This window comes from Accipiter gentilis, chromosome 23, assembly GCF_929443795.1.
Source record: "Accipiter gentilis chromosome 23, bAccGen1.1, whole genome shotgun sequence".
NCBI classification, from domain to species: Eukaryota; Metazoa; Chordata; class Aves; order Accipitriformes; family Accipitridae; genus Astur; species Astur gentilis.
In genome coordinates, this window is record NC_064902.1 from 9,250,457 (window position 1) to 9,277,130 (window position 26,674).

General features: G+C 37.9%; 1 protein-coding gene across 1 annotated transcript in view; it reads left to right on the plus strand.

Moving 5' to 3' along the window:
* CACNA2D3 (calcium voltage-gated channel auxiliary subunit alpha2delta 3) overlaps positions 1-26,674 on the plus strand; it is a 479,329-nt gene that overhangs the window by 146,695 nt on the left and 305,960 nt on the right. The gene's annotated exons all lie outside the window — the stretch shown is intronic.

Below are 26,674 nucleotides of genomic sequence, written 5' to 3' on the forward strand. Positions count from 1 at the left end.
ATAATTAAAAAAAACCCAGGTTGATTTAGAGACCAAGTAATCTAACCTAAAATAGAAAGTTTAACAGAAAGTGTTACTCAGCGCTTAAATGAGTAAATACCTCCTTACCTGTAATGAATTCCTATATCCTTGGTTTCTTAAATGCCATGTTAAGTGGAGTTTCATTTACTTTCGCTCTACCTAGGTTTAATTTTAAAACTTTTTGTGAATATTTGCCATATGCCCATTTAAATATTGAGCTGAAGCATTAAGGGAAACAGAGACTTTTTCTGTAGACTTTTTCCCATGCATGTATCTAAGAAGTACACAGATCTGTAAATTTTATTTTCAGTTTTTACCATGGTTACTTTCAGTAATCACAAACCATTTTATTTTAAAGAAAATATGACACAGATTACTGATTTCCGCACAAAGGAAAAAAATAGTGAGCTTTTCAGAGCTGAGGATAAGAAATTGAGTTTAGAAGGCTGTGATACTGAGATCTGTCAGCCCATGTTGGAGTAAGGATAAAATGAGTGCACTGAAAGTGATAATTCATATTATTGTTGTATTTAATGAATGCTTGGTTCTGTATTCAAATGCTTTAGAGTTTTTTTACATTCCAGCTTTGCAGAGGTGTGCTGTATTTTATTGTTTTGAACTTTAAGCCTTGGAGAAATAGGAACTGTTGTCTGAATAAATCAGAAACGCGCTTTATAGAAGATCGTTTTAGAGTTCTACAGTAAGTACTTCTTCACTGCAGGACAGTTCTCACTTTGAGTAAGTCCTTCATTTGCTGAGGCTTTGAAGATATTAACACTTTCAGGAAGCCAGTTAAAAGCCATTTGTGTCAGCAGCATTAACAGGACAATCAAATCTTTGTGTAGAGCTCTGTTTATTACTGTCACGGTCCATTAAAGCTAATCAATTGTTAATCTTGGTTTCAGCGACCCCTTTGCAACCCTTGCTGGGTGATTGTTGTTCTTTATCAAAAATCTCATAATACCATCTGCTCAATATAAAATAATGGCCAGAATGATTTGATAGCGTACATTCAAGGGGAGGAGGACAGGCGGCTTATATAATACACAGTGTATATAATTCTGCTATCAAAGAGGAATTTTTTGGCATTTGTATTGCCTTGGCTGACGTGTGGAAGACAGGATTAAATGCTTTGAATTAGTGGTATGTGGTACAGCACCAGTCTGCGCTCTTTGTGCTCAGATATTCTGGAAATTCAGAAAGCACATAAAGAAAGTGCTTTTGTGCTTTTTATTGGTCCAACATCACCTTCTATGTCTTGAGGACAGTATAGGTTATATTGTGTCAGTACATAAAAATGATATAAGGGAGAAATAAAATTATATTAATATTTTTATTGACTGTGAAAAACACCAACTTAAAGAAAATAATAACTGAAAGAGTTCGTCTTTTAGACTGCTGGTATTCTCTTCAGCAATGCTGAAACTATATTATTTGGTTAGGCTAGACCTGATCCCTTCTGGGCATTTTTCTTAGTAACGTTATTAGTTTTGTCCTTAGCTATTCTATTGGTATTCTAATCAATATACTGTAATGCTGTATAATGGTCTGAGCACTTGACTATCTACCCCTGGACTGAAGCTATTGGCACCACCAACAAAAACCTTGTAGTTACAAACATAAATAAAATTCCCAGTGAATTGAAAGAAATAAATCAAAATGGGTGATATGATGTTTAACTCATCGGCATTATATATTGCATATTTGAGTAATGGCCAAACTAAGAATCGGTGAGAGCTGATGTGAAAGATTAACCCTGCGGTACTTGGGCTTTGGGAGATTCTTTTTTCTGTTGGGAATGTGAACCAAGAGCTGCAGTTTTAGCAAGTTATGAGAAAATAACTTTAAAAATGTTACTAATACTTGAACTTTTAACCCAATCCAAGGCTTTCTGACCTGGTGGGTATGGTTTCAAGTTATTCTGTGTTATTAAAGACCCTTCTCAAGTTGTTGCTAAGTGGAATTACTATCTTTAATCATGCCTGATAAAGTATTTGGGGATATAAGATAAACTACCACTTGTGTTGCTACAGTAAGGTGCCTTGTCACAATATTTCCATCGGCTTGAAGAATCAATCATCTTGCTTTATATGGGACACTGTCTCTGTGCTTGCCCCTGTTTAAAATGAAGTAATTCTGCCTGATTTTGTGGCTTTAACATGATGAAAAAACCAACAGAGGGACCAACTGCCAAGCACAGACCCAGCAAGAGTATTGGATGTTACAGGTTTTGAAGTGATTCTACAACCATTTTTAGTTCTGTTGACTTAATTGTTTGCCAGAGAAAAATTTTTAGAGAAAGATAAAAAAAGAGGGTAATATCTTCTGTTAGAAGGTGATCTATTAAGAAAGACATTTCTAATCATTTGTAGTTATTGCTGTTAACTAAAATTTGGCCTCCTGATCATTTGCTCCTTTTGTGCTTGGGTATGTGTTTGCTAAGATGTGAACTGCCTTGTTATGATTCACAGAAACACCGTGGTGCGGTTTGTGTTCAGACCCCTGGAAGAGGCTCTGAAGTGGGAAAGTCTTCCCTGGAGCTGTCACATACCTAAGAATTTGTTGCATATGCAGCTGAAAAAAACACCTAGGTTTAGAGGCTGTCTCCTCCCACCGCATTTCCTCAAACCACTAGAAACTGGACAGATTTCATTGTGTTCAAATACACCAATGTGATATCCAGCTGCTCTTCTTAGGCAGTTACTAGCGAGGTGGTAGAGCACGCTTCGACTGCAGTCATGCGGTCTGCGTTGGCACCAAAGTCCTCTACAATATCCTGCTATTGATGTGATTGTATCTGAGCTCTTAGGATAGAAATGCATGGAGTATTGTTACCATCTGAACAGAGGGAGGATAAGATCTCTGTCACAGTGTTGTATTATTTCTGGTTTTCAAGAATCTCAGGAGGTGGATGCTCAGCGGTGGAACTGGTGCTGGAGTTCTCAGTGGAACAGTAAAAGTAACTCGCATTTTGCTTATGACAAACTTTAAAAAAATATGTTAATTTTAGGATCAATAAAGATTTAAAATACTTGGTTCCTACCCAGTTTTCATACTTCTGACCCCAATGACAGGAGGAAGTCATACAAAATCTCGTTATGACTACTGGTTCATTTGCTGAACGGTTTCATTATACGTACACATTTGCAGCGTTGTTCTTTTATTTTCTATGTGTTAATTAAGTTCATTAGTTCACTTGCCTTACATTCCAGCTGTGTTTTCTCTGCATGCGTGTGATGTGATAATAAAAAAGCAAGGTTATTTTTTTTTAATAGAATCAAAGCTACTGCATAGTTGATGTCACCTGAATTAGTAGATGTTTGCTTTTTGGATTGTTGTAGTTTCACTTTCTATATAAGATAAGAGAGGTTCAAGTGCCAATACTTTAAGATAGTTGACCTTATTTCAGTTTTATGTCAGAAGACTAGAAGAGGATTAATCAAGTATTTTTTTAGGAAAGGATTACTTTCTTTTAAGAACGCTCTTGAAGTTAATTTAGTGGGATAAAAAAGGAATAATGGTATGAGGCTGCTTTTCATTATTCATTTTTTTAGATCTAGAACATATGGCTGAGTCTTAAGGAAGAGGTTTTCAAAACTATACCAGAATTAGGTACCTGTCTGCCAGATTTTGCTGGCTGTTAACTCCTAATTGCATTTTGTGTCCTTGAAAATCTGATCCTTACTCTTAGAGTATATATGTGGGCTATAGAAAAAAATCTTGCAAAATCAGCAGACAAGATAGTCAAGGATTTTCCAGTGGTTTACACAGGTGAATGATGTACTTTTTTAACACATACTTAATGATTTTTAAAAGTCTACAAAAGGTGAGACTTCAAAGGTTTAGAAGAAAGCACAAACAGCAAAAGAGCACTGGGGAGCAGAATTAGTCCAGTTCATAAGCTCTACAGCTTCTGGGTCTAATCCTGCTATTGTTAATATTACTGGATTGTTTATCGCTGTCTTTCAAGGGCGGCTACCTGACTTTTAGTAACTTTGAAATTCAGCTGCTAGTTATAGAGCTTAAATACAGTCATAAATGTGTAACTTAAATTGCTGCTACTTTTTTAGAAATTCTGACCTAAATGTTTATTTAGTATAATGATACCATGCAAAAATTTATAATGATGGATTATTAAATGCTTAGGTATTTAATTAAAATTTAATCAAATAGATGGTAATTATATTGATATCAGTAACTGGAAAATACAAGGAAAGAAGATAATTGAGAATAGCTATTCTACATAATCTTATTAAACTCCTATTATAACACGTGCATTACTTTCATTTTAGTATTTCAGAAAAGTCTGTTTGCATATTTATTCTCTCACTAATTTTGAATGAGGTGCATGATAACTAGATTTACAGTCTATTGGTATTAATGTTTTTCTGGCTGTTAGAATAATGTTCCCAAGACCGAAGTCAGCTCTTGAAGTGTCCTGAACATCCACAACAGAAAGGGAAGTCTGTTGGACTTCAAGCACTCAGGACCAGTGATTGAAATGAGTTTTTGAAAAGTGCATTTAAAATAGCAGTGGAGCACCTGAAGTTTGATGTGCTTCATGGATTATTTATCCGAGCTGCTTGCCTTCTAAATCAGAAATCAATATTTCTAAACTCCAAGCCAGGAAACCTGATATGAGATCTGACAGCCTAAATTCCTCTTTAGACTTTCTTTCAAATATTTTGCAGACCAAAGTGCTCTCAGCTATATTTGGATGGGATATGGACAGTGTACCCGTACCTTGTAAGAGGGCAGGAGGAAGAGATCCTTAACTAGCACCAGTCTAAACTGTTACATTTTCATGGCCCTGTGCAACTCTTGCAGAAGTAGCCACAAACACTGGAAACATTACAGTTTATTCAGTTGTAAAATCTGCCTCTGGAACTCTTTCCTGAGGTGTCTCACACAGGACCTGCTCTCAGAGGGTTTGTCTTTGTGTTCCTCTAACGCTTGTGATACTGTGGCAGGTTCTTCTATACGGCTAGGGTCATCCAACTGAAGGCATAATTTGGATACAGCTATGATGTGGAAATGCTGCCAGGACCTGCAGAAGCCTTGTTGTTACCCAGTTTTCTGAACAGCTTGAAGTCTTTGGTACTGATCAAAAGATAAGGGAGGTCAAGGAAAGACAGTAAGCATAGGGTTCAGAATGTGGTTAAGAACTAACAGCAACAACAAAGCACCAAGCTCTTAGGAGTTACACTGCAGTTTGAGAGCTAAGAGGAAGGAAAAAGGGAATAGAAGCATGAGCATCTAGTGAGTTAGTGAACTACAAGGCACAACTGGACACATTTAAATGATAAAATAATCTGTTAGAGTCTTTATTTGGTTTTAGTTTTTCCTTTATTATTTTTTTTTCTTTCAGAAAATACTTGTGTGCTTTTTTCCTGAAAGAAAAAAGCAAGCTTCAGCTTGCAGTTCTTAGTTTAGTAGTATTCTTATTGATTTCTGTGAGCTCAAATTAAGGAATTCTCAACCGCTGTAATACCAGAGCTGCCACAAATTGATTTCCACATTTTTAGCTCTAAGGATAAGCCCTTTCAGTGGAGACTACCTTAGCTTGTCAACTCTTTCCTATTTATTTGCTGAGGTTGGGAAGAGGAGAACTGAAATGACTATGGAATTATCAAGACATCAGTGAATTCAGATGCTACTGGTTAAGAATTCTCTAGAATTGATGCACAAGTAAGGTAACTTTCAGAGCAAGACTTTCATGTCTCTCTTGCTCTGCATGAATGGCAGGGTTTAAGTATCAGAAAGAGAGCATACAGAGAAAGAGGGGCCCTGCACCTTTTGGGTTATTTTAATCTCCAAACTTTTAACTGTTTTCTGGCTCTGTGGTAAGTGAACAGAAGAAAGAGAACGAGGTTTCATGAAGCCAGAAAAAAAAAAAAAAAAAAGTCTAGTGATATTTTAGTTCATCTAGTGATGAAGATTAACTTCTTTGTTAGTTTTTTCACCTTGGAGTTTTGTAGAATTTTTTTTGAGGATTGAGGGAAATTTTTGATGTCTGAAGACAATTATGATCAGTGGATAATTTTCATTAGTTTTCCCCCTTCTACACATGTATCTTTCTAAGAATTTCTAAGTTCTCTTACTACAAACAAATCAAATGTAAATTACCAGGACAATTTTATTTTCATGTGTATTCCTAACTTCTGTTGACAAGGAATGAGTTTGATAGCTAAGCACAGAAATGCAGGGTTTAACTCACTGTCTCAGAAGCAGAGATGCAGGAGATTATTTTTTTTCCAACAAATTTGTAATTTCTCCTCTGTAAAGAATTGTTCAGCATTTTGGTGCCGTTCTGCCCTATATAAGGGAGCCATCAAAAAAGATCACTAATTCTCTGCCTGTTTAATTCAATAGCTGTTCTGTCTACGTGGGCTTGACAGCAAAGGAACCAGCAGCTATGCTCTGAATTTGCTATGGCAAATAATGTGCTCCACTTCTGAGAAAGTTTGGCACGGAGTTCCGGAGACTAATTCTTCTGACTGCAGTTATAGGACTCATCCTTTTGGTGGTACCCTTAACAGGTTAGGGTCATTAAACAACCACCAGAATAGTTTCCACGAAGTTCTGGATTTATTCCTGCCTGCCTTTCTTGCGATAGTAATCGCTATCTGAAGCATGTGAACTGTATACTGAAGAACACACTATAAATTCAGTTTTACCCATCAAGTATGGACACAGTGCTTTTTGCCTGGTGAAATCTGTTGTAAATAATGACAGAAATCTGAAACCTAGAATTGTCAAAGAACCATATGACTGAGCAGATTATTTTGTCTTCCTGAGATTTTTCCTTTTATATTTATTTGTCCCTTTATTATGTTTGCTTGCTCCCAGAAATGAGAAGGAAATAGCTTTCTCATCCCATGAGTGTTTTCAAAATTTCAAGTTCTCTGATTAAACATTGAGATATCCTAAAGCTTTTCCCGAGCAAGAGAATCCTCCACTTCGGAACAACTCGTAATCAAATAGGTGGGGCTCTCGGTTAGGATATGAGAAGCCTGTTCAAGTTGCTTCTCTAGTGAATATTAAATTATTTACATGATGTGAAACAACTGCAGCAGAAGAGTTTGTGAAACACTTCGCTCAGAAAAGCCTGATGGATGGGGCAGTCGTTTTGGATCTCAGAGGTCCTAGTCTGAGTTTCTGTTCTACTTGATTCAGAGGATGGATTTGAACTGCAGTATAAGACTTTTCTCCTCTGGCACAATTCTGCAAAAAAGAAATCTGTTTTCCAAAACTAAGAAGAATCACAGGTCAGGTCTAACAGCAATAACAAGATGGAACAGAAAGTATTTACATACATATAATACATATATACGTTTTTTCGTTCCCATACTCAAATCATTAAGTATTTCCAGGTTGCTTTTTTATGCTCTTCATAAGCATCTTATAAGAATTAGAGACATGTTTGAAAGAAATAAAAACTGAGATTCTTGCATATTCACATAAATTCACAGTTTAAGGTTATAAGTAAAACAGAAGTTCTCATTAAAATAGGGATAAAACTCGGTGTTTGCAACACGGAATTCTTTCTTTTATTGTTTTTTGCAAGGCAGCTCTAACTTATTCCAATAGAACAGATAGAGGAATAAGGTAGTATTGTTCAGTTAGAGGGATAATGATGTAGCAGAAGGAGCCAGTCAAATGAAAACAGATATGTTCACTTTCAAGCAGAAAAAAAAAAAAGAAAAAAAAAAGATATTATGAAATGGAGTTTTAGCAGGAAATTAATAACAATACTTAATGTTGCAGCCTCAAAATTAGATTGAAATTTGTCATATAAGCTGGGAGTGGAAGCTTGCAAGAACTTCAACTGCGGCTTCAAAAAAATTTCTTCTTTCACAATGCCTAGCATTCTTTCCAAAAGTGCCCAAACCAGAATAGCTTTTGTCAATGTGATTGCCTTTCCACACAGTCAAAATAGCGTGTGATCCACGCATGCCACAATTTATAATTGAGAAGTCAGTGACCTTCCTTGCGTTTCAAAGCAGACTGTCAGTGGGAAGGTGGGCACCTCCTGGACGCCAGGTCCACTGGTCTGGGCAGGGGTGTAAGAGTAGGCAGAAGAAGTTAAACAAAGCAAGGGGAAACTGAAGTTTGTGAAAGGAAAACTGTGGAGGATGCAGAAGAAAGCAGAAACACTGCAGTAAAAGGTTAGGTGTCAGAAGACTGTGAAGTGCAGGAGAGAAGGCTGGAGGAGAAATAACTAAATAATGTGTAAAGGCAAAGTATTAATATCTTTGTGTTTCAATAGTACAGACAACAGTCTTTTTGCAAGTCTCTAAAACCATTATGTTTGCCTATAGTGAAACTAAAATGGAGAAACCATGTTCAGCTACTTGAGGGGGGGGGGGGGGGAAGGCAAACCCCTCTTTCTTCCATCCTCTTCTGTGTCAGGTTAGGCAATCATATAAACAGTAAGAAACTGCCTGACGTAAACTTCATTATAAACCAAAAGAAATCTTCAGAGAGAGAATAAGAGTAGGTAACATTCAAATACCATTTAAAAATGTGTTTCAGAGAAGTTTGGCAAAACAAGTATGCACAAGGAGTGAGGGAAGAATGTTGCATAGGAGATGAGGAAAAATATCACAATGTTATTGAAAAACATATGCTGGTTGAGATTGCCGTAAACCTCAAAGAAACTCCTCTTATCATTGTCCGGGCAGACAGAGATGATGTTTTTAAAAACGTGTCTCTAGTAGACGTTTATGGGACTACCAATTTTCAATTGTAACTAACCAAGCAAGCAGCTAAAGAGCGAGCGAGAAGGAGAAGTGACCACGCAAGATGAAGTTAGAGTTGCCAATGCTTAAGGTTTGGCGTATTGGTGATAGCAAGGAGGAATCTGGGATTAAAAATAACTTCATAGAGGGCAGCTGTTTGACTTGCTTGTTGAGACTTGCGGCCTAGAAATTAATGGTCTTCCCTCCCTCAGAAAAAAAAAAAAAAAAGAGAGCACTTAACTTTCTGAAAACACTTTCTAATTAGCTTTGAACTTTCTGCTGCACAAAAGGTCAGCTACACAGTGGCTCGAACTCCGAGCGCTGTGCCTTCTCCCTGGCTAGCAGCGGCCCTACCCTCGGCACTGAGCAGCTTCACGCTAGGAGTCAGATTTACTTGTACGCTCCTTTAGTCCTGTCAAGATCTCGGTGAGTGGTTTAAGAAAACGACTCTCCTTGGTTTAAGCAATGCCAAAAGCAAGTGACGGTTCTGAGGATTTTGATCCTATCAAGATTCATTTTGAAGAATACTGCTTTGGCTTAGCTTTCCTTTATCTGTGGATATTCAATAGATATCAGCACAAGGAGGAGGTGATGCACAGAGATGGTTGTTTTCTGATTTGTTAAGACTTCTACACTAAAGGTACACAGCACAGTCTGTCATCAAAGCTCTGTGTCTGGGAAGGGCTTTTTGCCAGAATCACGTGCGTTCTGAACTGTCTGGAAAGTATATTTTAAAGAATCCATTTGAAACATCTATTTAATTCTATATGTACTTGTACCTATTTTGTATCTACCTTTAGTTTCTAGTATGTTGAAAGGACGAGATGCTAAGGTGCTTAGAGGAGCAGGCAGTGCTGGAGTTAATGTTTTTATTTATAAGGCTCATTGGTCAATGATACTGAGCTCTCCTCCAGGAAAAAAAAGATCCTTAATTCACTCTTGCAAAATTCAATGCCCTATTGTTCTCACTTTTCTGAAGTCACTGTTTATAACATTGCTCTCCTTTCCCCTCTGAGGAATAATATAATTTATTGGAGCAGTTCATTCATAGTCTATGTGATATCTATCTTTTGGGACAGAGATACCTTTTGCATGATGTACACACTGTTAGCCTCAAACTCTTCCTGTTTGCTTTATGTGAAAGGGTTTGTAATCAGGAATATTTATGCATCCTGGTACCCGATTGTGCTGTGCTTGCTGTTTTCTGCTCTTCGTAGAAAATTAAACTGTTTTTTCTTTTTGGCTCACACCTACCTGAAAAGCAAAAGATTTTAGAATATTACCCTATGGATTTATGATTACTAGGCAGATAGCCAGTAATAAGCAGTGATATCTGATACTACAGCCCAGACATTCTCTGCTTTTTTCCACCTTTTTCCTATTATCTTTAGGTTTAATAAACTATAAATAGGAGAAATAAATGGCAGACCATCTTTTCTCTTTTTGTGCTATTTTTTTTTTGGAGGTGCTTGGTGATGAGATTAAGTTAAAGGTCATATATTCTTCTAACCTGGTATTTAGGAATGGACAAATTATTGAAAAGGGTGGAAGTAATCTAGGTTTATTCATTTTTGTGGGAGAACAGCTTTTTTTTGCTACACAACAATCATTTTAAATGGAAATAACAGTATTATAGATAAAGATTTAATGAATATATATGAGAAAGGCAAAATAGAAGTCACTAAGCAGTTCATAGCTTTACATGAGGTCACATTTCTGACTTGTGTAGTATGAAAGTGAGTAAATCTTAGATGATCATAGTGGAAATATTTCCAGGGTATTGTACATACTGCTTATTGTAGGAAAAAAGTTACTTTCTTGCCTTTGGCTTATAAGAAAGATATTGAGTGAAAACCAGCTATGTTCGTACCTTAACATTCAATTGCACGTATTGTTTCTTTGTTTCTGTATCTCACATAATTGCTGACTACAAAATTAAAATACCAAGCTCATTATTTCAATCCTGAGATACAACTTGCTTTAGACTTATGCTTTGTCTCTAATTGTAGTTTCTGTGTGTTGAGCTTCATTAACTTGAAACAGAAGGAGCCTCCACTTTTGTGTTGAAGTTAATTAAAGCTGGTAATGATTATTGTCTGAAAATTTTCTGGGTTCAAGTAGGTTATTTTGCCTCTGCCTCTATTTTCACGCATCATTTCATCAATCATGTGGTTGGCCGATTCATAATATACAGGATTTGTCTGAATTCAGTGAGCTGTGGGGGTTTTTTATCATGAAAATACACTTGCTTATTTGTTTAATTGTTAGTTGAAAGCTCCTGCTTGTGAAATAGTCACGGGTGACTTTTAAACTCAGATTTTTGGAAAATTATTTGGAAAAATAAAAGCAACAATTTTTCCATGAATAATAGGTAATAGCACAAAACACAATAGATAGATCAATGTCAAGGGCCACAGTTAATGGCTTTCAGGTCTTTTTACATAAAATTTGAAAATTTCAAAATATGACAATTCCATGATGATGTGTAAAAACTTCAGACTTAGAAATACAGTCTTCTGAGCTGTGCTGTACATACTAGTATGGTTTTGATCATGAGTGATCATATGAAGTAATTATGCATATTTATATGCACATATAGTTTAGTATTTATGTTTTAATAATTTGATTCAAAGTTCTGCATTTCAACCTTATGTATGTTGCCTGATGTGCACATCTTTATCACTGGTTTTGTAGGTCATGCTGTGGGAGATGTTCTGCTTAAAAAAACCAGCAAAAACAACCTCCTAGCGAAAGACCGTGTCTAAGATCAGGTGCCAGGGGTATTGCAACAAAGTGCAATGGATAAGTAGATAAACAGATGAAATAAAAGATAGAGGATGTACTTGCTTGTGGGAAAAGCTTGGAAAAAGTGATGGTATGTTCCTTCAAAAATCATAGAGGCCAAGTTTAAATAAGTGTTTTGTTTGTGGTTCATTTAAAAAAAAAAAAAAAGGCAACATTACAATAACAGTAATTTGATTTAATGTTACGTTTTATGTTTGTATTTCAGATTTAAACTACCAGCTATATAGCTAAAGCTTTCAGGCTATTCCATTTAAATGTAAAAAAAGGACTTGAAATGTTATTCTGTGTCCAGTTAGCTTTTTGAAATGAGGAGCATGTGTATAGAGAAATATTACTGTTGGATCCCAAAAGCGCCTATCAAAGATATTAGTGAAAGGTTTAATGGATATTCTGTGCCTGTGTGAAGCTCCTGCTGACAAAGTCAGCTCAAGAGCTTTCAGCATCATATGCAAACCAGAATTTTGCAGCAAAGAAGAATCGAGCTGGGGGGTGTGTATTATGTTGGAAGGAACAGCGGAGGTTTTGGGTATAGGGCTGGCAAAGGCCAGCTGCTTGGCAGCAAGGCGGGGAGATCTGGTACAATTTGTAGGGCTTGCGGGAGCTTAAGCTGGGTTTGTGATTTTTTGGAAAGGGTGTATGGAGTTGTGATGAGGTAAAATCACCTGGACAGAGGTCACCTAAGGTTGTGAAAGGCTGTGGGAGGGCTTGGAGGCTCAAGGGTTTTCCAAGGCTTTCTCCCCAGCCCACCAGTAGACCTTGCTACCCTACACAGTTCCAAACTGTTCTGCGTGGTCTCCTCTCCTTTCTGTCCCACTTCCCTTCTCACCAAGGTGCCTGGCTCAATTGCCCTCTCTCCTACTTCAAATTCTGGCCCCATGGCAGCAGCAGCAGCAGGCTGTGGAGGCGGGTTGGGGATCTGCTCTGGGCAAGCGTGTGCTGCCCTAACTCATCTTCACTCTCTTGCCATTGGCAACAGAGACAATCTGCTGCCCTGGGCATTTTTGCCTGTGTTTGGCACAGTGTCTGGCTGTTGGCTGATCATATCTTCCCCAAGGATCTTTCATAGCAAGCTGCATACTATTTTTCAGAAGACCACGTACCACTTCAAATCCCTGTAAAGCTCTCCCTCACACAAGCATCGTGTCTTCTAGTGCATTCACGTAGTAGCTGGGGATCCAGCTGTTTCCCGCAAACCCTTAGGAAACTAATAGCCTGATGAAGTATCACAGTGTTAGCGTCACTGATTAACGATGGAGGTAGGGATGTTCAAAGTTAAGTGCACACCTCTCAGTGAAGGGATAAATCCTACGTTGCTTTTTGAAAATTGTCCCCGTTCTTACTGAAATTCCGATACAGGTAAATGGCTGTTGAAGTAGCTCTCTAGAGGTCAAGTGATTATTGTTCTCCTAGAAAGACCCAAATTTCCAGGCTTTAACTGCCTGTAAAATGTCAATGATATGAAAAAGCATAGTAAGGAGGTGAAATGTAAGGTGGTGGTGTTATGAAAAATTACTCAATTTCTATACCCGCTCCCCTTCCCTACTGCATTCCATCTCTCAGAATTGCAATTTTCTGCAGATTTTATGGGATCTATATTCACTAGGATCTATTAAGGGTTATAGGATGGGAAATCTTTTAGAGATTAATTGAAATTCAGAAAATAAGAATGTGTAGTATGTACTATAAAAATACTTGAATCCCAAAATGCTCATCATTTTTGGTCCAAGTTCTGTACCGAATTCCATAAAATAGCAGCCCAATTAGCATCCACAATTATCCCCATGGAGGAATAAAATTAATTATTTTTTCTTTAATTCATTGTGGTATCTTGGTAAATACTTTGCTATATATTTCCTCCAAATAATGTCCCAGTCCTTGAGCTTTCTACATACTGGCAGTACCAGTGTTCCTCTTGAGTGGGTGTTGCTGGGCATGTGGAGAAATGAAATGGTAATTAGGGAGATTCTGATGAAAAAAGGCAGTGAACGATACAAGGTGGAGACAGCAGTTTTAAACAAGGACCCCTTGCAATCCTGGTCATGCAGATTTTACACGTTTCTTGCTTTCACTTTAATCAAAAAGGTAATACTTTTCAGTAGCGCTTGGGACCGGTTTGGAGAGAAAGCTCTTCTGTCTTGGTAGCTTTTTTCCATCCGTTGCTCCCCCCACCCCTGATGTTTCCAGAGTTGTTCCTTCCCTTCATCCTATCCTGACACAGGTTTTCGCTTCATCTTCCTCTTTTCTCTTTGTGTTGGAGAAGACAGAACTGGGAAGCAGGATTGTGGTCAAGTACACAGCGTTTCAGCTGATTCAGTTTTGTCCTACACAGTTGGCTCATACCCACTGTACTTGCGTAAACCACGAGTGATCCTGGTATAGCAGGGTAAATCTGGACAGAGGCACAAGGAGAGAGTTTACAGGATGCAAAACTGTTTCATTTATCGTCTTGCCCTTTCTCTTCAGACTACAGTTCAGCTCTACTTTTGACTGATAAGGCATTTCTGCGGTGACAAATCCTCTGGTGCGCAACCGAGGATGCGTCTGATGGTTGCATTAGCTTTTACCACGGTTGCCTGGCTCCTGGAGTGCACGAGCGTGCTCGCCCCTGTGTTACGGGCACCTCTGTGTTCTTGTTACCAGATAAGCCCTGACATTAACTTGTGAATTTGGTGAGCGTTGCACCTCGGCCTGTGTGTAAGTGAACTCCAGAAGGACGGTATAAAAACTGTGTTTTTTGAATTGGACTTTATAGTGCCATAAACAGTGACATCATTGTATATACACACAAATATACAATGATGAATACAGCAAATGCAATCTTGGATGTTGGCTGGAAAATGCACGCTCCAGGCCCAGATTTAATAGGAACTTTCATATTCCATTCTTGGAATATAAAGCCAGCATTTTTGTCTATTTTGACTTTTGCATTAATAAAATGAGGTCAGGAAATCTGTTAAAGTTTTTCTTTAAAAATGTTTTCAACCCAATCACCTTGTTTAAAAAATCATTTCCGTTTGTTATCTGCACGTTTAAGTAGATTGTGTTTCCTCGTGATTGATTCTCTCAAGGAAAGCACTAACAGATTCCTGTAATTGATTATACTTTAATGATACATAATGGCAAGTTCTGTTTTCCATTATTGTTACCCTACATGCTGAACTGTAACTGCCACAATACCAGAATGTATATTGATATACAATTGATATAGTAACATTTTACTAGTTGAACTTCTTGCATTAACTAAAACCATGTCTCCACGTCTTCAACAAAAGCGGTCATTCACACATTCCGGGCAGGTATCGTACACGTCTCTGCAGATGGTCAGTTCCTTCAGCTTATTGGAGTTGGCAAAAGACAACGCTGCTGGAGATCGGTGCAATCATTGTTTCTGGGTTTCACGGGTGATTACAGATGAGAGTTGGCTGTTTCTACATTTCAGATGTCTCACTTTAATTACATTTTTTCCTTTCTTTTTGATTGTCCTTTGTCAACATATGATCCTCTGATTTTCTTCCCCGCCTCCCCCCAAATCATTGATGGTAGATAAGGTGGTTGATGATCTGAAAGTGTCGCTTATCGTCATGATTGGTATTACCTAATTAATGTCCCTTGCCTATCTGTATAAACCTCTTTGCTTGTGTTTAGATGGAAAGCTCTACAGCAGGGATTACTTTGCATGCATGTGATCGCATGTGTGTTTGTAACAGCAGTTAGCCCATCTGAGGCCTGTTCCGTGACTCAGACTCCTGCATGCTCTTTACTTACACAAATAAATAGTACAATTCAGTTGCCACTTAGCTGTACTTTTAACTCTTGGACGTATAACCTGTCCTAACCAAAAGGTTGCAGGGAAGGTCTGATGACTGATCTAGCGTGTCGTACATGGGAAAAAAAAATTTAAAAAAATTAAAAAGCTAATTTAAATTTTGAGTTTTGCGGTTGTTTCAAAAAGGCATACAACTGTTGTCTTCTAAATACTCAAAGGACAGATACAGGAAACTTAATAGCTAGAACATTATAATGATGTAAAATTGGTGATGTTATGTTAGGAATATTAGATAGAAGTACACAATATGGTCAGATAATGTACTGACTAAGTCTTCCACTTGCCTGTATTTAAAACTTTCTTTACTGAGAATAGGATTGTACTTAAAGCTTACAATTCTGGTAAGTTGTGCCAAGAAATCCCATTTATTGTATTATAAGTCAGCAGCTATATTATTGAAACAATAGAAAATGGATAAGGGTTACACTGTCCTCACTTTCAAAATCCTTTCTTTTCCAGGGATTTAAATTCAAACTTTCACATTATCAGCCATATTAGGCCAGTGTGAGCTTTCTTAACCAAAAGTTTAGCAAAAAAACCCCCAAACGTGCTGTTTGGACTTGGTGAATGCCAGTGTTTGGCAGAATCAAAGTACTTTCTAAAAATCTGCAATAATATTGTGTTTCAGTTTTAAAACTGAAATTTTAGCTTTAAATTTCAGTTTAAAATCTGAAAATTGAAAATAAAATATCACTTCCCAAGTATATAGACACCTTGGTAAACTGAACTCTAAAGCAATGAATTACCACCACACACAGTTCTTGTATTTTATTCCATGTTACATAAATTCTAAAATGTTTCCGATTACGTCATTTTCTATATCTGTATTAACATTCAACACTTCAATTCTGTTAAATATAGGTTAAATATAAATATTAGTTTAATGGCTTTGTGTATGTCACTGACTGCAATTCAAATCTTCCTTGCATGCTGTTCTGAACTGCTGATAGTAATAGCAGCATTTGTAACATTCACTTTCATTGCCTTCCCGGTCATAAACAGTAATATCAATTAATATGTACTTATGCTCGTGTGGTTACTGTGCGCAGGGATTATTAGAGAAATTATTTTTACCATCAGAGAACAGTTTCAAAAAGATAAGAACTGCAAATATAAACCAGATTAGGTTATATAAATGGCCTTTTCAGTGCTGGTATTTGAAGGAATGTCTGTAGTATCTCACACTAATTTTGGAATATATAACACACAATTTAATATCCTGTTTATTTGCTGTTCTAGAGGAACAATATTTGAACTGTGAAGTAAAATTTATGGTCTAGTGCTATGTATTCTCAGCTCAACCCCACATTGCAAAAGAAACCTCTACATGTTTCTTTAATTTAAAAAACATGAGTTCCTAATTAGTTACACATAGACAATGTTAGATTCTTCCAACTGCAAAATGATTAATAATACGTAATTAAAATGGAACCTGGATCAAGAACTCATCAAGTCTCTCTAATACTATAATACTGTACCCTTTCCTTTGCAAACAAAGTGATCTTGCCCCAGGGGATCTGAATGACTCTCAGGAAGTCTGTTCCTGCAAATACATTGTCTCCTCTCATAAGGAATTTCCAAAATTCCCAACTGGGGAACTTCTTTCCAATATTTTCACAGTAAAAATATGCAACTCATAAAAGAGTATTAAGTAAATTTTGGAAAATGTCACCAAACTTGTATATGATGTATGAAAGTGCTCTGTTAATATTCTTTATAGTTGGAAGTCAGTGGTAACCAAACATGTGCATATATATAGAGAACAGATCACTATTAGTCCTATAGCTATAGTAAATATTTCCTTAAAGACTGCAATTTCTTCTTGCCAGATTAAAATAAATAAATAAATTCCCATATACTTGCTTCGAAGCTAAGTTGTTAGCAAAGCACAGATAAACACAGAATAATACCTCTTTACTTATTCCTTTACATGTTAACCACCCTCCCCCCCAACCCCCCCACCCCCCCGCAATTTTACTAGCAAGATACTCGCCAGATACTCAATTACAGCCCAGAGGATTGTAATGAATGCTGTAGAAAAGCAGGTCTGGAACATATCCCAGCTGTTCAATGGGAATAAGCACCATAACACTGCGAACCACTAGATGCCACTCTTGGCTCATCCCCGTACAAGTCGGTGAGTATTTATGATTGTTTAAAAAACTCAACTATCCCCTCCCAGCCCCTAAGCCCCTTTAAAGATGTTCCTTTGGTATTTCAGCTATTTTGCATTCTTTTTGTTTAAATTAAAGTTACAATGTGACCCTACTTTTTATAGTATTCCTTCCCTCGGTAACGTTACACTTGTTTATAAATATTTCAAAACTATCCCTAGACAATTTTTTTGTCGCAGGCCTCTTGCGTAGCTATGTTGTGCTATGTCTCATTTTTCTCTTTGGGTGGAATTCACAAACTTCTCGTATGCTTATTCATCTGTGTGATGAACTGATTGATTGTGGCTTGATTTCACAGCCACTTATGGTGCAAGAAGCTCTAAATCTATTTTTTAAAATTCTACAAACTATTTCATCTTTGCTTTTTTCCTATACCAGATACAGTAGGAAGCTCTTGAACTTCTTGTACATTCAGATTTTAGCATTGGCAATCTGTCTACTAGAGTTGTCATGACATTTCCATGCAAGTTGCCTGTCTGTAGATGCCTATCCCTGAATTTGCACTTTTCAGGATTTTCTTAGTCAGGTAGCTGATGAAGAAAAAGTGTAAAAATGCTTAAGTAATTAATGACAATATAGGAAATGTTTTTTAAAAAATCCTTACAATCTTCAAAACCTTCAACATTACAAAATTGTAATGTTTCATCTGCACAAGGCATAATGCAGACGTGGGCCTCATACAGTACAATTGAATTTCTTTGTTTAATCTCATAGAAGGAAACACTGCATGCCAATGCATATAGTTAAAATATTAAGCTTTTCTTCAAAATTTGTCTACATCTTCTAAAGAAAATACAGTGGAGTTCTGAATATTTGTGTAAGAATCACTGCTTTCTGCATCTTGCAAACTACGTGGAAAATACTGGTCACTTGTTTCCAGAGAAATGTTTCCATATTCTGGAATTTCTTTTAAAATGATCACTCAGAATTCAATAAGAAAATGTCTCACAAAGTTGCGTGTCTCACAAGAAAAGGAAAACCAAAAGAAATTTGTTATGATGTCAGTAACATTGGATAAATAAGCCCTCAGATATTAAAAACATCAAGGGTAGAGATAATTATATCCTTTTTTGTTGGTAAGACCGAATCTGTTCTCTTTTGTTTGTGTGAATTTGATATAGCTTTTAATTATGTGATTTTAATACTGGTTTCCATATACCATCAAATATTTTTATTGCGGCTTTAAATGTATTTGTGAGATAGCTTCTATGTAATGTAAACACTTGTATGCTGGCCAGAGTCAATGGAAGCCACTTGCTTGAAAAATAAAAATACGTACTATATATTTTGTAAGTAACCTGTAACAGCCTGTGAATAACAAGACTGAGTAATGATGAAAAATTATAGGCATATAAAGACCTCCTGCGCATTCAATTAAGTTAGATTTAGATTTATCTAAGTACTTTCTAGGGTACCTGGAATGCTGTGAATTGATAGAAAAACGCAGAGGGATACATCCATTGAGAAAGGCCTTTGTACTCCGGTTAAATTCTTAGAGGCGAGGACTATCGGGGGGTGGAGCTCTGTGTAGAAAAATGTGATTGGAACGTCAAAATGTGTAAATATAGGAAAAATATCTTAGTGCATAAAAACGTGTCAGTAGAGAGGAGACTAGATTATTTAAACAAAAGTAGAGCTGTATTTCTAGGGAGTTTATAGACTGTATGTGGACAGAAAGTATTATTCTGTTCCTTTTAGGAAAAAAAACAAACCCCTATTAGTGGTTTATGGAATTAACAACCACACTACATATAGACCAAAGCACAGAGCTGAGGATGCGTGTGGAACCTTAACTTTATTGCTTCCATATCTCTGAATAATAACTGCGCAACTTGAAAGTTCCCTTTTTGTCATTTGTGATGGAATGATTTAATTTATTTAAGTTTCTGTGATGAACACTTAATGTCTTACACATGTAGAGGAGGGTATAGTCCGTGACTCAGTGCTCAAGTCTTGTAACTGCAGTCTGTCTGCAATACTGCAGTGAGGAAGCTTTTTGTGGTCATTAACAAATGCTGACCTCTCTGTTTGTATACACTGTCTTGACCATGGAGTTGTTGAAGGGCAAGTTAAGGGGATGTGGTTAAATTAGTCTGCAATTTTATTAACTCACTTGGGACCATAGCAGTTATTTATGAAAGGTCACTCTGTAGATCTGCTCTCCCCTACTATCAGATCTTCCCTTTATAATCTCTTCCCCAAAAGCTCCCCGTTACTTCCCTTTTCTATGAATATTTAAGTGGCGGTGGTGAAAAGGGAGTCTTTGAACCAGCTTCTCTAAAGTGTGTCTTCGCGTAGCGTACCTGGAGAAAATAAATCTCTTACAAAGCTGTATTGGCTCACACAAATGTGAGGAAGCATTTACTTTGCTTCTCCCCAAGGGGCAATGGCTGGCAGTTCCCTTTGTCAAGAGTAATTCTGTGCCCTCGGTTGGAGAGCTGCGTGTCAAGGGTTTTCAGATGCCAGTTTTACTCAAGCGCCACCATCTGCAGCAGGAGCAGCAGCTCCTGGGCAGCGTGCACACCCCCTCTCTTTGCCCGCACCGGGACCCTCACCCCATACCCATCGCAACCCCATCGAGCTCTGGTGAGGAGCAGCTCACCACCCCTTGTTCTCCCCGGGAAGCATCCGTCCCCCAGCTGAGCCTAGCTCCCTGCTGGATCCTTCCTCCCCTTCTCACAGCTGCCAGAGCCCAAGGGCAGCCCACGGGGGTGCGGGACGAGGCTGCTGTGCCGAGGAGGGGCCAAGCGGCTCCAGCTGCGCCTGCCGACCGTACAGCAGGGATGGCCGAAGCCTTGGCTCCTCACCCAGGTAAGAGCAAGCACCGCTGCTCTGCTCGAGGCGACCCCTTGCCGCTCCAAAATGCTTTGTGTACCACGGTTTGTCTGCTGTTGTCACTAAAAGAAAAGAAGAAATCCGAGCGTCCAGTACAGTTTTCCCCTCTGTGGTGGAGGAGGATCTTCGAGTAATGTCTCCCCACCTTGAACCATGGGCAAGTGGCCCATGCCAGGAAACTTCTAGTCTGGCAATAAACCACTTTGCTGATGCCGCCTTTGTAGCAACTAAAAGGGAGAGGGGACGGGCCTTGGTACAGGGGCTTCCAATCCTCTAATTGCACGTGAACCCCTGCAATATTTCTTGTGGTCTGGAGAGAGCGCAAACCTCAGGGCTGTGGCTGGCAGGCAGAAGGAGGTGGTGAGTTGCCTGCAGCACTTGGTGGTGGTGGTGCACCCAGACCTGCAGAAGCAGTGGGGACCAGGCCAACGCTGGGGTGCTCCTCCTGGGGAACCTCGGGCAGTGCTTGTAGGGAGCACCGGGGTGGGAGAAGACTGGGCTGTACAAGGAGGAAAGTCTGTCTTCTCAGAGCGGGGGGGTGTGTGCATATTTTTCCCCCTAATTAACTAGGCTTTCCCCCTCTTCTCAAAATATTGAGGCAGAATGTTCTCCTCAGATGTAGGAGGAGAGACATTTTGAGGGAAATAAATTTTAATCTAATAAAGTCTGTTCCAGGACTTAGAATTTGCAGTAAGCATAACCTTTTATAAATAAAGCTAAATACAGTACAATATACTGAATTTAAGAGAAGGGGGGAGAAGTACATGACCAAATGTTTTGAGTAAATACTGGGACAAGGAGGTTTATTCCTCTATTAGTGCAGGTATGTAACTCAGAGGCCAATAAGTGCCGGATAAACATGGGCTAAAAATACAAACAAATGTGGTTAAGAGACAGATTTTCAGAGTTTTTACACCCCTTAATATGTTGAGCCTCATTAAAAATAGTTACTACAGAATGACAGCAATATGGTAATTGACGAGCTTATGAACATAATCAATTATCTATTATGCTTTTTAGCTAACACAAGCAATAACCTAGATAGTAAAGCATTCGGGATTATTTTATATTAAAATCAACGCAATTATACTTATAGAATCATAGAATCATTTAGGTTAGAAAAGACCTTTAAGATCATCGAGTCCAACCGTCAACCATGCCCACTAAACCGTGTCCTGAAGTGCCTTGTCTACGGGCTTTTTGAACACCTCCAGGGATGGTGACACAACCACTTCCCTGGGCAGCCTGTTCCAATACCTGACAACCCTCTCAGTAAAGAGATTTTTCCTAATATCCAATCTAATATCAGAGTAGGAAGTTGTGATTAGAATTAGGAACGTGTTATAAAATAACTTTTAGCATTATGATATGCCATTTATAATATTATAATTTTTTTTTTTTTTTTTTTTAACTGTTTCCAATGTACAGAATGCTTCTTTTTAGGGAATCGTACAGCAATAGACTGTAGAAGAAAACGGCAGCTCAGGACGGTTAAAAGGTAGCCTTATAGCTAACTGTTGGGTAAAATGATTAGAAACACCTGAGTCCAGTTTTTCTGCAACATCCTTCATGATGCACGCAGTGTAAGATGCTGGTCTATCTGCACGGCCAAATGCAGTGCAGTGAGGAGGCTGTTAGCCGTGGTGTTGAAAACAGAAGGTCTGTGTAGTACGAGGCTGCCTCTGATGTCTTCTCTTAATAATGGTAATTAACTTGGGCATAGTACTGTGTAGGCAAGGTAATACAGGTTCCAGCTCACTTTTTTTTAGTCTCTGAATTAAGAGAGTTTCTGCCCTGGGCTGTGTTGTACAGCATAGTTATCCTTAAACACAGAGAGGTCACAACAAATTTAAAGCCAAGTGTAAGATTTGAGAATGAAACCTAAATATTTAAGTTACTCAGGCATTTATTTTTTCCATTTCACTTCTCACCTTTTCAGGAGACATGTGCAATTTTGGGCAGAGTAGGACCAAAGTCCTAATTTCTTTTCCCATGCTTTATTCCTTACATCACTTTTTTTTTCCTCTGTTGTCTTGCTTTCCCTTAGTTTTAGCATGGAGAAATATGCACCAAATTCAGAAACTGAGTATACACAGGAATGTATTACTCTTGTTTATTGCAGGTAAGTAAGCACCAGTGAAAGCATGTGCTTGACAAAGCTTTGCAAACCTTATGTTAAAACTTGTGGAACCATGCCAAGCATCGATGGGCTTCAGCTATCATTAAAAGCTAAATTTCCATGAGATTTTTGCTAAGGTTCACAGAACTCCTCAAGCAAATTTGAGCCCCGCTGCAGTAATCTGAGGACGGATTTATTGTTCTCTATCAAACTCTAAAAAGGTTTGGGTTTCATGGTTTCAGCATTACAGCAAGTAAACTTTGAAGATTTTTAGATCTTATCCGGACACACACCTCAGTGCAAAACCCAGAGTGAGCCAGAGTAGAAATCAAAACTGTTTCTTCTCAAACCACACAGATGAAACCTGCAGGTTTTTTCATAGAACTCTGTATTATGTGCCTTTCAAAGGACTGATAATAGTTTGTTCTTATTTTACAAATATAGGCAAGTAAGACTTGGCAAACAGCCGTGTGAGAAAGAAACGAAAAAGAGAATGAAGGAAAATTAGGTACAAAGAAGCCGTGAGCCAGCCAGCCCCAGAACCATACTGTGCAATGATATGACTAAAATATGTGCATGGTAAATAGTGTGACATTGAAAAATGAAACATTCAATATTACAGCCAGAGGAGAAGAAAGCCAGCTCCCAAAATTGAGTTCTGGCAGTATGTTCAGAGCGTCAAATAGCATATGCTTGATTGCAGTTTGGGTGGAGAGGAAGGAGATCCACAGAGCTCTATTTCAGTTCTTTCTGTATTTTCCCACAGTATGAATTAATCACATCTAATACTAATTATATACTTGCAACATTCTAAATTCCTGCATAAACTGTGGAAAAATGTGAAGACGTTTCCAAGGCTGGAGCAGCTTTAACAATGAATCCGTATATGTGCTTTTGCAATTGTTTGCTGTGCGTCATATTCAAACCCAGTTATGTTCTACAGATTTACTCTTCTGTACTTTGATGGTGATTTACGCTCCTAGGGAAGCAGTTGGGTGAAGCCATGTCTCAGAAATGTGGAAGCTTAATATAAATAAATTAAACACAGGCGCTTGATTTAAGTGAATCACAGCCTTTTGACATTTATAATTTCAACACATGATTGTCACCAGCTAGTCAACCTCTGTGACTCACAGTGATGCTTAAACTGTTGGCTTGGTAGAAAATGTAAAAAGTAAGTTGTTTGGGGTTTTTTGGGGTTTTTTTTGCTATTCTAGGATGTCTTCTGGCCTGCATCCACACAAGCGAGAGCAACATATTAGGAAGTTGTCTTAGTACTTATCATTCTGAATTAACGATGCCCTGATTAGCTTGCCTAAACATTAGGTCAAAGTAAGAGTTTCTTCCAGGCTTTGAGATACGGCCAGGTAGTCATTTTGTTGCTGCTAAAAATAGAACCATGGCCTGACTAGAGTGGTGAAATTATTTCAGCAGGTAAGTCTGAAAAAGGGCTAAATTCTTTTTGTTGCTAGTGTTGCTCTTGCCTGGAATTCGACAGTGTTATGTAAGCTACTGTGTGAAGATTTCATCCAACGGGGACCTGTTAGGAAGTTGAATGAGCGTGATCATGAGATGCAGGTGTTGCATTCAGAAATGGCAAGTTTGAACAGGACTTGCTCAGTATGGTCTGTTCAGTGTTCAGTTAGGGAATCTGGAGTACCGCTCTGTATTATAGCTGGCAGTATATATTAGATAGAGGATCTGTTGATACGGAAGTCCCAGTAGTGCTTTGGAGGGCTAGTACTGCTATTGAGCGTTTTTCATCGCAGTTTCAGTCCTGCAAGAATGACAAATGCGCTAATTCCCATCTTACAGCTAGGGAATCAAGACTGATCTCTCCCCTGAGAGATATGAAACGTTGATTTGGGTTTTTTGTATTTTTCTGCATTTTTTAACAAAGTGGTTAAAGATCAGTATCTATTGAAAAATCAAATAATTTTCAGCAAGGTTTCATTGTGGAAATATATAGCTATGCTTGACTTCTCTAATTTGAAGTAAAAGAAATTGCTGTTGTCTCGAAGTAGAGCAGAAAACTTTAGGTTTCAGAAACAACATTTAGAATTTCACAAGTCTTGCTTGAACTTCATTAACCTATTAATTTGTAGTTAAGAGCAGAGCCTCAAATAGTAAAGACTCCAGAGAGGCTGGTGTAAAGAAAGAAGCTTCTCATTTTATCTGGTTTGCTGAAGTTTCTACTAGCAGCCTAGTGACAGATATGTTTGCTGCTTCAGTTTCGTCTGCATTTCATATAAACTAGATTTAGGAAGAATAGGAAGAAACAAAGAATGAATAGAATAAGAGAGGAACAAAGGGTGAAGCTCTTCACCTGTTGTCATCTTACAGTTCTTCAGGTCTGCTAAAACATTGGGCAGCAGTATGATGGGATGTACAAAATACTGCCATTGGAAATAATCTGAAGGTCTGAGAAACATGAATGTCGGAGCTAACCAGGAAAAATGTTGGTGAGCTAATCTTGCTACTTTCCATGGAGAACTATAGAGGGCTGGCTATATATTTTGAGGGCTGTCTTATCTTTTCCTGTTCATTAATACTTGCCTGATAAAGTCCTGTCCTTCAGTAATTACTGTGAGGCTCAGCTAGGAGAAAAACCAACTTAATACTTTAACTTTTCCTGGAAGATGCCAGCGTTACGCATTAATACTTTGAGCTGGGAGCACAGGAAAATGTACTGAATGTGTTGGTCTTGAACTATCAATACCGCTGATCTCTTTCTAAATGTCCTTAGTGAAGACCAGGAAGGCGATTTTGCTTTTTGGCCACTGCTGACTGTATGAATGCCTTGGAGCTGTTAAGAACTACTGCTGCAAAGCAGCACTAAAAGTCAAAATTATTTCACCTTCTCAGGCACGCTCATACAGGGGATTTAGGGAATGGGTATTAAAATGTGCAGTTGGAAACCCTCTTAATTCTTCTGTACATAAAAGTGGTAATGTATCAGATTGGCTCCGTAGTCGTGTATACATTTCAAGATAAAGGGACAGCTATTGTTTTCAGCTGCAGCAACCACTATTCACATGGAGTTCAAAGTCTCTGCATAGCTGTAACAGAGATGAGAAGCTTTTTTAGATTGAGTATGTCTCATTTCCTTGAAGTATTTAGGACTTGTCACTGTCTAACTGAACCCAAGATGCTGACAAATATGCAAGTCATTTGTAAAGCAGTTAAAGTACAGGATATATATAAGTAGAGACATTCTTCTGATTAGAAAGTAATCTTGTATTACTAATAAGTCTTCCTGTTGTAAAACTCTTTCTAAATACGGGAATATTCAGAATGGGAATTGGAGAGATTTCAGGGATGCCATTTCATTATTCCCAATCAGCTTTGCTATAAACAAACTCTGCAAATTTTCAGTGTCAGCATATAGCTCAGGTATACCTAAGCTCATATTTGTACTCTTAAGTACCTGAATGTTTGCTGAGGTAATTATCCATGGCATATTTCTGTTTTAAGATGAAGTGTGTTACATTAGGCATTTTGAATAGTATCCATTAGCATAAGCCCTTCTGTCTTTGAAAATATTTTTTTTGTCACTGAATTTTGTAAGTCTGGTTTAGGTCTCTATGTTTGTTTAAACTACAGATCAGTAAATGGCTGAGATGTGTATTATATTTCAGGGTTTCTTCATGATATGTTGTACGTATTGTTGTTCAGATCCCTGTGTGGTCTAGTCACTCTCTATATTATTTCAATTAAATAGCTAATGACAAGCTGGTTGCTTAATGAAGTGTTTTCATGGCACCTTGTTTAGGAGGGAGGATCTTTCTCTGGCAGTTGAAGGCTAGCGTAACAATATCTAGTGTAATTTCTCCCTTGGAATCTACATATAGCAATTCATCTCTGTAGTAAACTTATGTCCAGGAAGCCTGAATTAATAACCTCTGGGTCAGCCTCACAAATTCTTCATTATTTCAAATACTTTCTCCTGTTGGTTAAGCCTTTTGTTCAAGACAACATTGCACTGCAGTAGTTAGATGGCTTATGACCTGTATTTTTCAGGGAAGGCTATTGGCGGTACATGTCATTTTTGTCACAGACTTGAAATGAAGCAAGCACAGAAGTAAGATACATTAAATATAGTAATTATAGTAACCATTTAAAAACATTAGGTATGATTATATTTTTATGAATA